Genomic DNA, 17,184 nt, shown 5'->3' with positions numbered 1-17,184 from the left:
TCATAACTGTATAAGGCCGCACAGACTTCGCTCAGAGATATATTACTCTTGCCATGAAGTAGAGTAGTTTCTAGGAACTCAAACTCCTCAGGAAGTGACTCCAACAACATCAAAGCCAAATCTTTATCTTTGAATGTCTCATCCATATTCAGCAAATTAGTGACTAACTGATTAAATTTGGTGATGTGATCATTCATTGTGGTACCTAGGACGTAAGTGAAACGAAACAGTCTTTTCTTCAAGTGAAGCTTATTTTGACTGTTTTTCTTTAAAAAAATTTCTTCAAGTGTCACCCACAACTTATTTGCAGAAGTCTCATTTGAAAAAGCATACCTCCACTCTCGAGAAAGGCACGATCAAATTGTGCCACATGCCAACTGGTTGATTGCCTTCCAATCTTTATCTTGTACATTGTAATAGGCCCATTTCGCCCGGGCCCTTTAACAGAAAATAAACCAAAAATAAATAAAAATAAAAATAAAAGTCCAAACTTATTAACAATCCATTTACAGCCCAAATTTCAGAACCTATTAACCCAAATTGTAGTAGCCCAGTAACAAGCCCAATAACCCAAACTCCTTCAAAAACAGAAACCCTAGGGTTTCTTTTCTGCTTGTGCCACAACTGGTTTCCAGTGCAAACCAGCGCCGCACGTGCACCTCCGTTGTTCCACGTCACCCCACGAGTGGCCTGGCCTTGTCAGCAGCAGCACGGCTTCCACACCTGCAACAGATTAACAAACAAAAAGAGAAAGCAGCAATTGACAGCAGATTACAACAAATTACAGCAGGGAATTTGTATTTTCTTTTTATTTTATTTATTTATTTTTCGGCTATAAAACAGAATAAAAAGGATGTAAATGGGAATTTTTTTCCCAGAAATACACACGCATACTAAAATAAAGGTTAAAAGATGATTTTCTAATTCAAAGTTCTTGAGGCTTTTGATTTTCTTTTCGATTTATTCTTTTGGTCTTTTAGTTTTTTTCGCATTTAAAACAGAAAAAAAAAACAAAAGAAAATAAAAACCTTACTGTGCGAATAGGCCATAGATTTCTTCTATTTGCTTCGTTGAAATCGAATCAAAAGAGATTCCAAGGATGAAAGGTTCCTCCAAGATTGAGAGCACCATTGTGCGGAGATGAACCGACAGTTAGAAGGGGGAAAAAGCTAGGGATTTGCTTCGGTTGTTTGAAGGAATTGGTAGATTTCCATTTAATTTCTTTTAGTTAACTAAAACGGTGCCGTGTAGAGGGAGGGAGATCCGCGCGCAAGCCCGATCCATAGGTTGGATCCGCGCCTTGGCGTTTCAGATGGTAAATTTGCACGCCAAGTCCTTCGTCTTTGCGCAGACTCTTCGTTGATCCTTATTTATGCTTTATTTCGTTTCAAATTTCACATAGATTTTGCGTGTCTTTGCAATTTAGTCCACGCCTAAACGTTATGATTTGTGAACTAGAATATTTTCAATTTTGATCCCTAGACATTCGCGCATATCGCGCTTTAGTTATTATTTCAATTTCAATAGTTTTTTTATTTTATTAATTATCCCTCTAGTTTGATTTTTATTTCAATTGAGTTTTCATATTCCCATTTATATAATTCATTTTTTTCATCTCTTATTTCTTTATACATTTTAAATTACTTTGATAAATTATTTTGTTTTTATTATAAAATTATTATTTTAAAATCACCTTTTATATGTCATATTGTTTTAAAATTTTGTGTAATACTTAATTTAAATTACCCTTATATAAATTAATATATATAATTTATATTAAAATTAGTTTTATATTATAAACACTATTAATTCTATGTTATTATATATATAATTTCTTTTAAATATGTTTATTTGTATTTCCTTTTAAATTTATTATGTACATAATTTATTCTTTAAAAAAAACATATATTATTTTTTTGTTAGTTAAGATTCTTTCATGTATATATAGTTTTATTGTATTGTTTGTTCTTCTTTCATGTATATTGTTTATTCTTTGTTATGGTATTATATCTTCATTATATATTGTTTTATTGATTTTTATTATTGTATGTATATTAACACCTTTAAGTATATAGGTTTTGTTTTTAAAATATTCTTGCATGCTATTAGCTCCAAATTTCTTCTTTCACAACATTTATTTTAATATTCATTTACATATTCTTAGTTTTATTTTTATATATGTACATCATTTCAAACCCAATCATGTGTTGTTCATTTCATAAATTTTCATATATTTAATAGTTTTCAAATTGTTTCCAAATTGGTTTGTATACTATGTGTTGCTTTAGTTTTCATATTATTTCATGTATTGTTGTTTTATATTGACTATTAGCCTTTTGCACTATTATTTAAATTTTTGTCCATCTATGTTCGAAACTTGTTATATTTCTTCCTAATTAGTTTCTTGGATGTAAGCTCATTGTTAATTTGTTCTTTTTGTTTACTTGTATAATATTTCGTATAGTAATACATGTTTGTAACTTTGATTATTCTATATTATTGCATCGTGATTCAAATTTCAATATTTTGATTGATATTAGTTGTCTCGTTTTTATTTCAAGAAAAATTAAAGCGTTTTGAGCTAATTTCCAATTTTTCTTATTATTCAAAAATTCTGAAATAAGGCAATGTTCAATATTTGGGAATTCAGGAAAATCGTGCCCTACCATACTAGGTATGATTTTTCATTGAACTAAATATTTGGATATCATTTTATAATTTTAGCGTTTGAGCTTTTGAGAGTCAAAATCAATCGTATTTTTAAAGGTATAAAGGATCGTATCCAATCGTGCTGGATATGATGCTGCATATCTTTGAAACGAGAGAATTTTGATAGCTAACTTGAATTACTCAAACATTTTAAAAAGGACCATACTTTAAAAGATTTTTTTTTAAATCTTTGATATAAGGATAGCATTGAATCAATTTGGTACCAATTTTTGGGCGTAATGAGGGTGCTAACCCTTCCTCATGCGTAACCGACTCCCGAACCCATTTTTTTTAAAATTTTACGTGAACTAAAATTGTTTTAAGTGGAACAAAACGTTTTAATAGGTAACCCAATCACACCTAAACAAAGAGATTGGTGGAGACTCCACATTTGGTTTTAAAAAGTCGATTCCCATTTTTCTTTTCAAAAAAATGGTTTTGACATACATCATCTGGTTTCTTTTCATCAATAGCAATGTCTAGACCCTGCTAAAAAAGGGCATCTAGAGCCTCACTTTGCCACATACCGAAATGGCTCGTGCCATCAAAGATCTCCACGGCCAATCTTGTACTTGCCATTGTCGATCTTATCCACATGGACAATGTTGAAGTTCCTAAACCGTCCGTTATCTCAATAATATTTTAATATACCTGAGAAAATCTTTTCTGATATGGAAGATCAGTTTAAACTGCAACCACAGAGCATACTACGATTAACCTTCAGCTCTGATACCACTTGTTGCTCTAATAGGGTTGGAAGCGTGTAAATTATTGTACTAAAAAATCACACAGAGTTCAATTCCCAAGAAAGAGAGGTGGATTACAAGGATCCCTCAAGTACCAAGTCTTTCTTTAGTCAGATTATCCCTTCTATCGTAATTTAATACCACAATTAAATACTACTATTATACCCTCAAATATTGAAAGAAAAATAGGACAAGAAAGAAAACAAGAGTTTTAACGAGGTTCGATAAATTATACCTACGTCCTCAGGCACTAACACCAGATGATAACTTCACTATCTCCAAAATATTACAAACAAATAGAACTCTTTAAGAATTCTCAAATGGGAGAAGAGAGAAAACTAAAAGAGAAAGAATGGTTGGGATTACATAGAAATGAGAAATGGGAAGGCCTATTTATAGTTGAAATTCAAGGATCAAACCATAAATAGCCCATTATCTCAAGGACCAAAAAATAAATTATCCCAGGCCAAATTTTTCACATAAATTTTCGGTGCCAATTGCACTTCCTATTTTTGACATTTAAGTCAAATTTGATGGCTGCCATAAATGTTAACAATCTGCCATGCAATTTGATGCTGCAAAACCATGCAATTTTCAACAATTTACCATGCAATTGTCAACAACTATCACCCATTAAAACTCCAATAGGCTCTTCTATTAAACAACTCTCTAAACAAAAAACAACACCAACACAAAAAAACCCCATATAACCACATATCCTTTAAGCAGAAACAACGTACCAACACAGCTAAAGGAACACATCATCATTACTCAAAAAATCACCACCATGTCTTAAACATACCAGGCCTTTTCATTCCAGCAACCGCCAGAGCAAAAGCCATCTTGTTACAGTGCTTATCAGCTTTCGAGAAGGAGACTTTACCAACTCTGAACATCCTGATTTCAATATCCTTAAAGAAAGTATGCAGCAACTACGGTCTCAAACTTTTGTTCTCAACCCACCTAAACACCTCGAGAGATCCAACCTCAATGATTAGAAAGTTTTTACCTTTCCACCCCATTGCTAGAAACACATCCAAAGCAATTATAATCGGACCCACCTCAGCTGCAGTAGAATTTTTTTGCTGCAAATGGACCTGAAAATAATGCCTTTGCCACCCCATCTGGATCTCTTAGTACCCCTCTACACCCAACTTCATCCTCATTCTCCACACCGCATACATTAAATTTTACCTAACCAAAACTCCGAGGACACCAAAACCTGCCACTCAACCCATATTTTTTTATATCACTCCAGCTTCTAAACGGATAAACCTACCATGATCTCTTATCCACTCTTAATTCTTTTTTAGTGTCGAGTGTTGATTTTCATTTTCATAGTTAAAATGAGTTGGGAGAGAGTTTACTTAATTGCACAAAGGTGAACTTGCATTAAGTGTTCGAGGGATTAGGCTTAAATCACTTCTTTATACTATAAAGTTCATAGTGTATTCATCTCTAAGTAAGACCCCGCAGACATAGACAAGTTCTAAACGGTGTAAATATTTTGATTGTGCTCTTTATTTTCCTTGTTCCATAGTATGTGCCAACTCAAAAAATACTATATTTATGTTTTTTAAGTGTCCCAAACTGTATTCCAGTGCAAGGAAGCACAATTGATTATGAGACGACATTTTTTTAGATAGTATTCCAAGTGACAAAACAAATTTCCAAATACAATATCTCCAAGCCTATTTTCTATTATCATGCTTGGATTAAAACTCTTCCAAAAGATGTCGATTCCCTCGATATATATACATATGACTTGTGTGTTATGTTGGCACACATCAAACTACAAGTTGAATAACACACCTTGTAATTTGTTCTTGTAACCCCCTCCTGTCATTTAATCAAAACATAAGACTTGTCCTTCAGAATCTCGATGCGACGAGATACTACAATCCTCGAAAGAAAGGAAAAACATGGGCAATGGCAGGGAGTCTCTTGGTGAGCTAAGGAAATCAAGGTCTCATAAGAGATTTCTAACCCATCAATTCCCTCTATATAGCAACAATAAACCTAGAAATTACAAATATCAATATACAATATGATAAAATTGATCTCGTATAGACTGAGCAGAGTCTAAATGTAGAAGAAAAACTTACTGTTACTAAATAGAATTTTATATTATGTGCATGAATGGTTGCTAACCACAAAGCCATTATCTATGATTTTCCGGTGCAAGTTTTACGAAAGGGTCAAACATTGGGCATCATCATCATCTGTAATAGTAACAAATTCACATTCCCATCCGTGTTTACACCTCAAAACCTTCTGCAAAAGTAATTTAATTTTTCATTAAAATGCTCACCATCATCAGCCTTATATTTTCACATATGTGTGTTTAATATATCATTGTTCATCTATAAATAAAGAAATATTTTATCAGCCTTTCTTGAATCGACTGTCAATAAGAAAGTTGGCTGAAATTATTAAATTTATTTAACTTTAATGCATGCAAGCACCTACGTTTTGAAATTATTAAATCCCATGTTTCGTCCTCATTAATATTTTGAATTTTGCTCGCTCTCTTTTGGAAAATGTAGCAAATTTCACAACTTTTTTCATTTAAACAAATGAATTAGTAAAGAACTAACTGAAACGTGAGAACATTTTTTACCAATCTCACTTGCACTTTGTTGGAACATTGGCAGCAACAATGCATGAGACAAATTTGCTAAGAAACTATAAGAAACCGAAGCAAAACAATAGAGGAGAGTTTGCACAAGTAGATAACTGAAAATCTCATGTGATTTTATTGATAATTTGAAAATATATGTAAGTTACATTATACTTGGGCAGTTACCTAATGATGTAGTTGCTCCCACTAATATAAAGCAATTACAATCTTTCAATTACAAGCAAAAGTAAGCTGACATATCAGCTATTACATCAAGTACTAATAAAAAATCTAATCCTACTAACTTTGTGAACAAATTACAAAGCAACTAAACAAAGTTACATAGGAACAAAATGAGCAAAATAAACTAAACTAGCTGCTGTACTTGGTTCAGCTCCAATGTTGGTCTACTTGGTGAGCTGCTGCTGTTTTTGCTGCTGGCCACATGTTGCATTGCAGGCCAATGCTCAACACTCCTCATTAGACTGTATGCAATATACATCCTTCTTAGAACTTCAAATCTTGCAGTACCGAGTGGCTTAGTCAAAATATCAGCCAATTGATTCTCTAAACTGCAATGAACAAGGCTGACTTCTTTTGATTGTTGTGATTCTCGAACAAAATGGAATTTGATTTTGAAATGTTTGGTTTTACCATGAAAAATTGGATTTTTGGCTATAGCAGCTGCTCATTGGTTGTCGACCATGATCTCAGTGGCTTCACTTTTTTTTCATTCAAATCAAATAACAACTTTCTAAGCCAAATGGCTTGATTTATAGCTGCTGTAGCAACAATATATTCTACTTCAGCTGTGGATTGAGCAATTGTTTGTTGCTTCTTTGAGCTCCAATAGGAAACTTCCAAGCCAAGGGTAAAGAAGTAACCCGAGGTGCTCTTTATGTCATCAATAGAGCCAGCCCAATCACTATCAGAATATCCAGCCAGCTTAAGCTCATTTTCCTTCTTAAACATTACTCCATAGTTCAAAGTCCCTTTGATGTATCTGAGGATTCTTTTAGCGGGCTTAAAATGAATCACATCACAGTAGTGCATGAATCTCGATAAGAGACTAACACTAAACATAACATCAGGCCTAGTTGCTGTTAAGTAAAACAAGCAACCTACTAGGCTTCAATATTCTTTATCATCAATCCTTTCTTGATTCCCATTACTAGACAGCTTCTCCTCTTGTGGCACTAGTGTGCTGATTGATTTACAATTAGACATACAGAATCTGTTGAGAATCTTCAAAGCAAAGGCATGTTGGCTGATGAAGATTCCTTGATCAGATTGGTTCACTTCCATACCAAGGAAGTATGTCATGATTCCCAAGTCTGTCATGTCAAACACCTCTTGCATTTGCACTTTAAATTCACTAATCAATTCATTTTTGCTTCCAGTCACAAGTAGATCATCCACATAGAGTGACATAATCAATAAAGTCTCACTTCTTGACCTCTTCACATAAAGTGTAGCTTCACTAACACTTTTCTCAAACCCAAACCTAGACAGGTATGTGTCAACTTTGTCATACCAGACTCTTGGTGCTTGCTTTAGGCCATACAGGGCCTTTTTTAGCTTTTAAACCTTGTCCTCTTCTCCTAGGACTTTAAACCCATCAGGTTGCTCAATGAAAATCTCCTCATTAAGAAAGCCATTAAGAAATGCTAACTTGACATCCAATTGGTGAACCCTCCATTGTTTATGAGTAGCTAAGGCAAACAGTAGCTTGATTGTGTCAAGCCTTGCTACTGATGCAAAAGTCTCCATAAAATCGATCACATACTGCTAACTGTAGCCTTTCACCACAAGCCTTGCTTTGTGCTTGTTCAGTGAGCCATCAGCATTATACTTGGCTCTAAACACCCACTTGACACCTATGACTTTCTTATAATCTGGTCAATCCACTAATTCCCAAGTGTTATTCTTATGGATCATTTCTAATTCAACTTTCATGGCCTTCTTCTAATGTTTGTCCCTGACAGCTTCTTTAAAATCTGAAGGTTCACCTATTGTAATATCACATCTTTGGTAGATGTCAACAATAGTTCTGGTGCCTCTCACAGGAGCATCATCAAAGTCTTCATTGATAAGCACATTTTCAACTGGTTCCAGGTTGTTGTCAAGTTGTTGTTCTTCAATTAGCCTTGCATCTGCTCTATTTTAGCTTCAAACCTTCTTTTCATCATCAAATCTTACATCCCTACTCACTAAAATCTTATTTATGAAGGATCAAATACCTTGTAGCCCTTTTAGTACTGCTGTAGCCAACAAATATCCTGGAACAGCCCTTTTTTCAAGCTTGGTTCTCTTCTCAACTGGGATGTGGGCATAACAAACACAGCCAAACACTTTCAGGTGTGAGGCAGTTGACTTGAGTCCATGCCAGGCTTCAAAAGGAGTCTTTTCCTTCACAACATGTGTTGGTAGCTTGTTGAACAGGTACACTGAGGTATTGACAGCCTCAGCCTAAAATTTGTTTGGTAGCTTGCTCTGAAATAGCAAACATTTGGCCATATTCAGCACTGTTCTATTCTTTCTCTCACATACTCCATTTTGCTGAGGAGTATAAACATTTGTGAGCTAATGGTGAATTCCATATTGTTCACACAATTTTTGAAATCTCTCAGATAACTATTCACTGCCATTATCAGTTCTCAAGGCCTTGATCTTGCAACCTAACTGGTTTTCAGCTGGTGCCTTGAATTTGTTAAAGGTTTCAAACACTTCAGACTTTTGCTTCAAGAAATAAATCCAACAAAACCTGGTTAAGTCATCTATGAACAGCACAAAATATTTATTGTCATTTAAGAAAGAAGTCTTCATTGGTCCACAGAAATCAGAATGGACCAGCTCAAGCTTGTCTCGAGCCTTCCATGCCTTATTGACTGGAAAAGACATTCTGGTTTGCTTACCAAGCTGGCAAACCTTACAAACAGTATCTCTAACCTTAACTTTTAACAAGTCATTAACTAAATTCAGCTTGTTCAGCAGGTCAAGCGATCTAAAATTGATAATGGCCTAGTCTCCTATGCCAAAGACCAGCATTATCAGCAAGGCTAGTATAGGCCTTCTTCTTAAGCTAATTTACATTAAGCATAAAATACCTATTTTTCATTGCTACTATGACCAAATCCTGACCATGTGTGTCTTCGACAATACAAGTGCCATTCTTAAAAGCTAGTGAATACCCTTTTTCTACTAGTTGTCCAACACTAAGTAAATTCTGATCTATGTCAGGCACAAAAAGCACATCAGAAATTACTTTGTTACCTGAACAAGGGTTGATCAACACATTGCCTCTGCCTTTGGCTTCAATCATGCTTCTATTTCCAATTCTAATTTTAGAGGCAAAGGTTCTATCAAAGTCCTTAAACAGCTTTTCATCAGTTGCCATATGATGTGTGCAGCCACTATCCACTAACCAGTTGCATCTGGCCTTGTTTGAAGTTGCAAAACATAAAGTAGTGAAGACATGCTCTTCTTGAGCTTGAAGATCTTTAGCAGCCTGAGCTTGAATTTGCTGTTGAGCTGGTGAATTTCCTTTGTTCTTGCACACTTTCTCTATATGGCCAAACTATTTAAAACCTCTACACTGAATCTCTGGCTTATACTAATAGTATTTCTCCAAATGTGTGGTCTTTTTGCAGTGAATGCATGGTGGAAACCTCTTATTGCCTGCATCCCTCATTGGTTTTTCCTTTTTATCTAGCTAAGGTTTCTTTCCTTTCTGGCTTGAACTTGAGCCTTCTTTGGCCTTTGCTTGGAAAGCTCCTTCAGGATGGTCTTCGTGCCTATTTGCCCTCATTTGCTCAAGTGCATACAAGGAGTTTATCAGCTCAAACAGTGAGATACCTGACAAGTCTCTCGAGTCCTCAAGTGATGAAATCTTTGACTCGAACTTCTCAAGAAAAGTGGTGATGACCTTTTCAACAACTCTGCTTTCACTGAAGTCTTCTACAAGGAGCCTTATGTTGTTGACAGTGGCCATTATCCTGTCTGAATATTGCTTGATGGTCTCTGACTCTCTCATCTTCAAATTCTCAAAATCTCTCTTGAGATTTATCAATTGTTGCTACCTTGTTTTATCTGAACCCATAAACTCCTCCTTCAGCTTCTCCCAAGCTTGCTTAGGTGAGTCACAAGCCATTATCCGAGTGAAGATCACATCAGAGACTCCATTCTGCAAGCAAGCCAATACTTTATGGTTCTTAGTGCTCTCTTCATTATGCTGCCTTATTTGAGCAATCGTGGGATTAGCCTTCAATAGAGGTGGTTCAGCATCATTCTCAACCACATTCCAAAAATCTTGAGCTTGAAGGTATGTCTTCATCTTGACTACCCAAATGTGGTAGTTCTCACCAGCAAACACAGGTGGTAGGGGAGGTGTGAAACTCATTGTGCTAAAACAAACTAATCAACTTCGATTTCTATCTTCTAGAGCTTTTGTTTTCACAATAAAACAACCAACAACAGAGGCCCTCAAAGATGACAGGCTCTGATTACCATTTGTTGGAACATTGGCAGCAACAATGCATGAGACAAACTTAAATTTGCTCAGAAACTATAAAAAACCAAAGCAAAACAAGAGAGGAGAGTTTGCACAAGTAGATAACTGAAAAACTCATGTGATTTCATTGATAATTTGAAAATATATGTAAGTTACATTGTAATTGGACAATTACCTAATGATGTAACTACTCCCACTAATACAAAACAATTGCAATCTTTGAATTACAAGCAAAAGTAAGCTGACATATCAGCTATTACATCAAGTACTAATCAAAAAATCTAATCCTACTAACTTTGTGAACAAATTACAAAGCAACTAAACAAAGTTACATAGGAACAAAATGAGCAAAATAAACTAAACTAGCTATTGTACTCGGTTCAGCTCTAATGTTGGTCTGCTTGGTGAGCTGCTGCTATTTCTGTTGGTGGTCACATGTTGCATCGCAGGCCAATGCTCAACACACTTGAATTGGAACACATGTTTGTTTGAAGCAATCAAAGATGTGACCGACATCTTTTGGATATAGTCGACAAATAAGCAAAACACTGCTTCAAATGAGATAAAAAATGATCATGACTCAAGTTGAGTATAGGTAGAATCTCACCTTCATTCTTAGATATTCTAGCAAGTTCATTATATTTAAAAAAAAAAAGTCATTTTTAGTTTCATTGAAAGATAACATATCCACCATCATCCTTATGACTAAGGGAACTCCACCACACCTTTCCAAATATGTTTTCCTATTTCCATAAAGGCTGAATTTGTTGAGTCTGCAAATCTTTGCTCAAATGCTATCTTGTTGAATAAAGATCAAGCATCATCATCAGATAAGCCATTTTGAACAGGAGACATTAATCTATTTTTATATTGTATAAATATAATTATTTATGTATAAATTAAAACATAAATATTGATATATACATACATTACCCGTAGAGTCTAAAGATGTCACCACCCACTAAGTAATAATTAAATAAAAAATTACTAATTTTATATTGAAAACTTAGTTAAGGGACGATCTTTCTTAATAAATTTCCTGCAGCTTCAATTGTATTTTTCTTGATGATAATGAATAGCAGCACAATGATGCTATGAATAAAGAACAACAAGTTGGGCAGCATTTTCAATTGAATTTATTGTATTATATTTAATTATAAGTTTTTTATACAAATACTTAAAATATTTTATAGTTTCTCCCCGGCCATTAAATAAAAAGATAACTGCGCTTCAACATGTTCAAATTTATATCCTCTTAAATTTAAATAAGTAATAATGTTGATACCAACCGAACTAAGACTTATTCAATTTTAATCACAAATTTTTCTCTCTCCATAGATAGTTTAGAAAAGAAGATATACCATACTCTTATTAATAAGTATTAATATTGTTGATGAAGATGAGCGTGTTAATATTTGTTATTAATGGTAGTAGTATTTTAATTATTTTATTATACATTTATTTGTTTATTGTATGTGGGGTGATGATTTTTATTTGCTTATTATTGGAAATTTTGTCTCATTCTTTTGTTCCATGTTGGAAGAATAGTTTGAATAACAGGTTTGGAGTAGTAAAAAATGACACGATTGACTTTTTAATTACGTGGTTGTAATTGATTTAATCTTGTTGAGCAATAAAAAGGAATTTTGTACTAAAATTATGAAATGATGGTCATCATCTTTATGAAATAATTAAAGATTCGTATCCTTATCCAAGCATTACTTCTTAAAGTGTATTCGGAGCTGCTTTCAAAATTAGATAAGATTATTTACATTATTGTTATCTTCTTTTTCTCATGCATTTTTGGATAGTTTTTTTTTTCATATATTTTTTACTAATCATTTTCTCATGTTTTCAATATTTTAAAATTTTATTAGGATTTTTTTTAGGGTTTTAAGTAGAAAAATAAAAGATTTTTTGGGTATTAAGTAGAAAATAAAATGTCTTTGAGTTCGTCTCCACTCACTGCGTACGTTCATTTACATTATATGAGCTCTTTCCTATCAAGTGGGAGTAAAATATCTATGCCTTTATGATGTCCCTTTAAGTAAACATAAGAAAGTATATTCCATCGAGTTAAACATGTTTCTTATCATCCTACAATGGGTGATGTTTTGAGGATCTTCTATCGATTAATGTGGGTCTGTGAAATAAATCTTGGATATGGAGAGATATTATCCGACCTTTGTTACGGTAAAACAACCTTAATGACTTGTTTGCGTCGAGTTTTCAATTTTAGGTTGAGGACAGAAATCGAAATGGGTTGAGAACTCATATCTTATTATTGAAACTGATTGTAGAAACCTCGTCAAACAGCTTCATCGTCTGTGTAGCAAAAATTTCATCTTAAATAAAACAGTTTAAAGAACAATGAAAATAAAATTTCTAAAGTTAATGGAACATAAAGAAAACATTCGATTACTGCAATGAAGGGAAAAAAGTGTTTGATTAGGGCAAGAGGAAGAGTGAAATAGTGATTCTGACTAAATGAAAAGGCAGGTGTTAATACATTTAGAGTCTAATAGTACTTTTATAGATAATATAATCAAATAAAAAGTAATGCTGATTGGTGGGAAATGGTCCCACCATGTCTCAATGGAGACAAAGTTGGGTTGATGATAATTGAATTACATTCAATAATTCACACTTGGGGTGCCCTGCAAGCTTCATAGACCTCTCCACATCAATGTCCATTGGGTACCTTTAATGATTTTTTAGAATTAAATTATTAGAAAGGTTTTCGAGAACGTTGTTAGATAGAGAGAGTTGCATGGTAGTTGTTGGTGGGAACTTTAGAATTGAACGCCGATGTGGAGGATCGGATATTGTGGATTCACGATAATGGGTGTTATTGATTTTCCGTTTGATAGAATTCAGAAATTGAAGGTTTCACCAAAAGTGCGTAATTTTATGTGGATGTTGGCGATTAATCATGTACCAACTAAAGATTTTTTGAGTAGGCGGGGGATACAGCTGGATCCGTTATCTAGTGACTATCCATGGTGTGATAAGAGTTACAGAAAATATTAGTCATTTGTTTTTTCAATGTCCTTATTAATAGTTTTTGGTCTCGTATTTTTAATTGGTGGAGTTTTGATTGGAAGAATGTGGTGAATTTAGATGAGCTAGTTACTTTGTGCTGGAACATACCCCTGATAGGTCTGCAAAAAAGCTTATGGTTAGTGGCGATTGCGGCGTCTTGTTGGACTGTGTGGATATCTCGAAATGGTAAAGTGTTTGAAAAGTTGGTTACAACTCTTTACACTTTATTGTTTCATTCTAAAATGAGAGCATTAATGTGAGCAAGAGTTGTCCATAATGAATGTAACTTCTCAGAAAGCGATTGGTGGAGTTGGTTGGTGAAATGTTGTGTGGGTGGAAGATTAATGAGGAATTGAGACTTAGTCTGGGATCCTCCTCCCATGGGTAGGATAAAATTCAAGGTGGCAGGGGTTGTTATGAATGAGAAAACGACTTGTGGAGGAGTGTTGATGGATGATAAGGAGGTGGCTTCGACTTTATTTTCTAGTAGATATGTAGCGGGGGGCTTGGAAATGGCGGTTCTAAGGGCAATTAAAGAGGCTGGAAAGATGGTTATAGAGTTGATTCGAAACGAGCAAGTCCCTTTAATCATAGAATGCGATTCAATTAATGTTTCAGATTGGTTGAAATATAGACGTCTTCAGCCGTGGTCGTTTAGGAATTTGTTCGCCAATATTGAAGGAAGTTTAAGGCGAATGGTTGAGGTTCGGGTTGAAGTTACAAATTGAGGTAAGAATGGAATGGTGGAAGCCTTGGCTAAAGCAGGTTTGTCGAGGAATACCTTGTTTAGAGCATATTGGTAAACTAGTTTGGGGTTTGCTGCTTTTCTAGTTATTTGTGCTCTATTTTTGTATAGTTTGGCTACTTTTGATTCCTTTCCCAAACTGGTATGGGTTGAGTGATCCCAAAGCCTTTTCTTGTACTCAATTAACTGAGCAAAAAAATAAAAACAAAAAGGCAAAAGAGCCTCTACTTCAATGAAATAATTAGACTTTGCAAATTTTGAAAAGAAATTTATAAAATTTATATCAATCTTAAAAAAAAAGTGTATACACAAGATAATTTCCTCACAGTGCAATGTTGTGGATGGATTAGCTCATGATGATTGCAGGTTTCTTTTTAGCCTATTCCATTTAACTCATGCTGGCAAAAAAAACCATTTAGCCTATTCCACTGAAATATTGAAGAAGAAACACCATTTTTGGTGCTTTAAGGGTTCGGCCAACATAGTTTATGCATGTTGGTGTTTTGAGATCAAAGATAAACCACAATCGGACTTGAATCGAGGAAAAGCTAAAGCTTCAAATTAGTTCGACTTTTCTTCTATGCCCTAGTTATTGAGGTAAGTTCGTATGAACTACGATCGTTTTAATGTTAGTCAAATTAACTATTTATTATGTTATTTAAGTATAATTTAATTTGAATATAAATTTATCAATACTATGATGAATTGTCAGATAACAAGTCCCAATTGAATCTTAAGAATTCTTAGGATACAAATAACATGTCATTAGGGATTTCATGTTTCAGGTGCTGGTCTTGAATGTCCTACCAATGCCTGAGGTCCTGCATTTATTGCGAATTCTCCACAGCTTTTGCGAACAGCATCATATAGCTTACATTCCGACCCACAGCTCGTGTGAGCATTGATGTAAAGGAAATATTACGGTTATTTGTAAAGGCACACTATGTGTGAGCTATCCCGAGTATTCGATGTAATTCTAAATGGTTCAACAGGTAAGAAAAGGGAAATGAAATGGTAAGTATGCAAATGGAATAATCATGATCTTATGGCAACATTGATAATTTAAATATTATGTATATATATGGTAAACTACATATCTTATGGTTGATTTCATATGTATCATGAACAAGTATACTAACTTGTTAATTTGATGAAGTTGTATAGGCTTTTACTAAGCTTATAGCATTGGTAATGGTTTATACTTAATACATGAATTGTATTATTGAAAGTAGCAAGTTATGTTTAAAGTTTATACGAGCTTACTAATCACTCGTTCCTTACGTAGTTACTTTCCTTTGTTTTATAGATTATCAAAAACTCGATTGATTGGAAACTCGTCGGAGACCTATCATACTATCAAACAACTAATAAGCAAAGCAATGCTTCAAATGAGATGGGAGATGGTCATACTTCAACTTAAATGTAAGTAGAATTTTACGTTTGTTTTGAGATATTCTAACAAGTTCATTATCTTTGAAAGAATGCCACTCTTTTAAAGTTTCTTTGTAAGATAATGTCCTTATGACTAAGGGAACCCCACCAGACCTTTCCAAAATCTATTTCCCTATTTCCACAAAGGCTTAATTTGTTGAGTAAATAATAATAATGCATACATCAGCTATAAGTTTGTAATTTTTTTATTTAATTCTCATTTATTAATATAATTCTTATTTTCTTTTGATAAGCCATAAAAGTAACATATTTTTAATCACATTCTTGGTGCATTTTTGGATGATTTATTATGTAAATTAGTGAATATGATGCTCCTAGTCCTTTAAATTCATGTTTCTATACTTAAGTGAACATAAGGAAGTGAAAGGAGCGAAAAAAGCAAATATTGGACAAAAATAGCAATTTTCAGGATCTACACGGCTTGGGCACACGCCCGTGTGAACCACATGGGCTGGCCATACGCCCATGTGTCAGCCTATACCGATTTGCACCCTGCTTCCATTTTACGCGAAAAAACCCAATTTTTAGGGTTTCTAAGCATTCTAAAGTCTATAAATACCAATTAGAAGAAAACAGAATGGGTCATTCAGAGAAGATTAAAGAAAAGACTCGTAGAACACCATCGGAGCCAACTAAAAAGCGGATCTCCTTCAAGATTGAAGATCTCCTTTTAACTTCTTTTGAAGTTTAATTGAATTTCTTTATGTATTGTGGCTTTTCTGACTTTGAGATGTTTTCATTCAGGATTATGAACTAATCCCTTAGATACCTAGGGGAGATGAAACCTATGATGAATCTTATTATTTAATTTTTGTTTTACGCGATAAATACTTGATTCTTGTTCTCTATTATGTATGCTTATTTCATGTTTTAATATTTTTTGGATATTAATTCATGTTTAATGTGTTTATTTCAGTCGAGCAAAAGTCCCTGTTTAGGAGTAGATCTAGCATAATTGAGTGGAGTTGCATGTAATCCTAAAAATAGGACAATATAAATCTACCGGATTAGAGTCAAATCTAATAGGGGAATCCATAGATCGAGTTAATGTGACAATAGGGGTTTTAATTAGAAAGAGATTTCAACTAATTAACCTAGAGTCAGTTGTTCTTACTCTCGAAAGAGATATTAACATAATTTAGGGATTTCTACGAATTAAGACATAAGTGAATAAATCGTTTAATTCAGATCCATAATAATAGGTGAAGTCTAGGTGGATTCTTTCCTGGGTATTGTCTATCTCATTGGTTATCTTCGATTATTTTCCTATTTCATTCTCTGTTGCGTTCTTAGTTAGATTAGATTGGTAAATTTTGATTAAAAACAATTACTCCAATTTGTCTGCTAAATAATAGAAAAT

General features: G+C 33.9%; 1 long non-coding RNA gene across 1 annotated transcript; it reads right to left on the bottom strand.

Moving 5' to 3' along the window:
• Positions 1–361: 361 nt before the first annotated feature.
• LOC107935773 (uncharacterized) lies at positions 362–1,561 on the bottom strand. Its single transcript, XR_001694266.2, has 2 exons — positions 1,034–1,561; positions 362–723 (listed from the first exon to the last, which is right to left on the bottom strand). It is a non-coding gene; the product is annotated as an uncharacterized lncRNA (long non-coding RNA).
• Between the last annotated feature and the right edge of the window lie 15,623 nt (positions 1,562–17,184).

This window comes from Gossypium hirsutum, chromosome A11 (assembly GCF_007990345.1).
Source record: "Gossypium hirsutum isolate 1008001.06 chromosome A11, Gossypium_hirsutum_v2.1, whole genome shotgun sequence".
Taxonomy (NCBI): domain Eukaryota; kingdom Viridiplantae; phylum Streptophyta; class Magnoliopsida; order Malvales; family Malvaceae; genus Gossypium; species Gossypium hirsutum.
The sequence above is the reverse complement of the archived record's forward strand: the minus strand, read 5'-3'. Positions and strand labels throughout refer to the sequence as shown.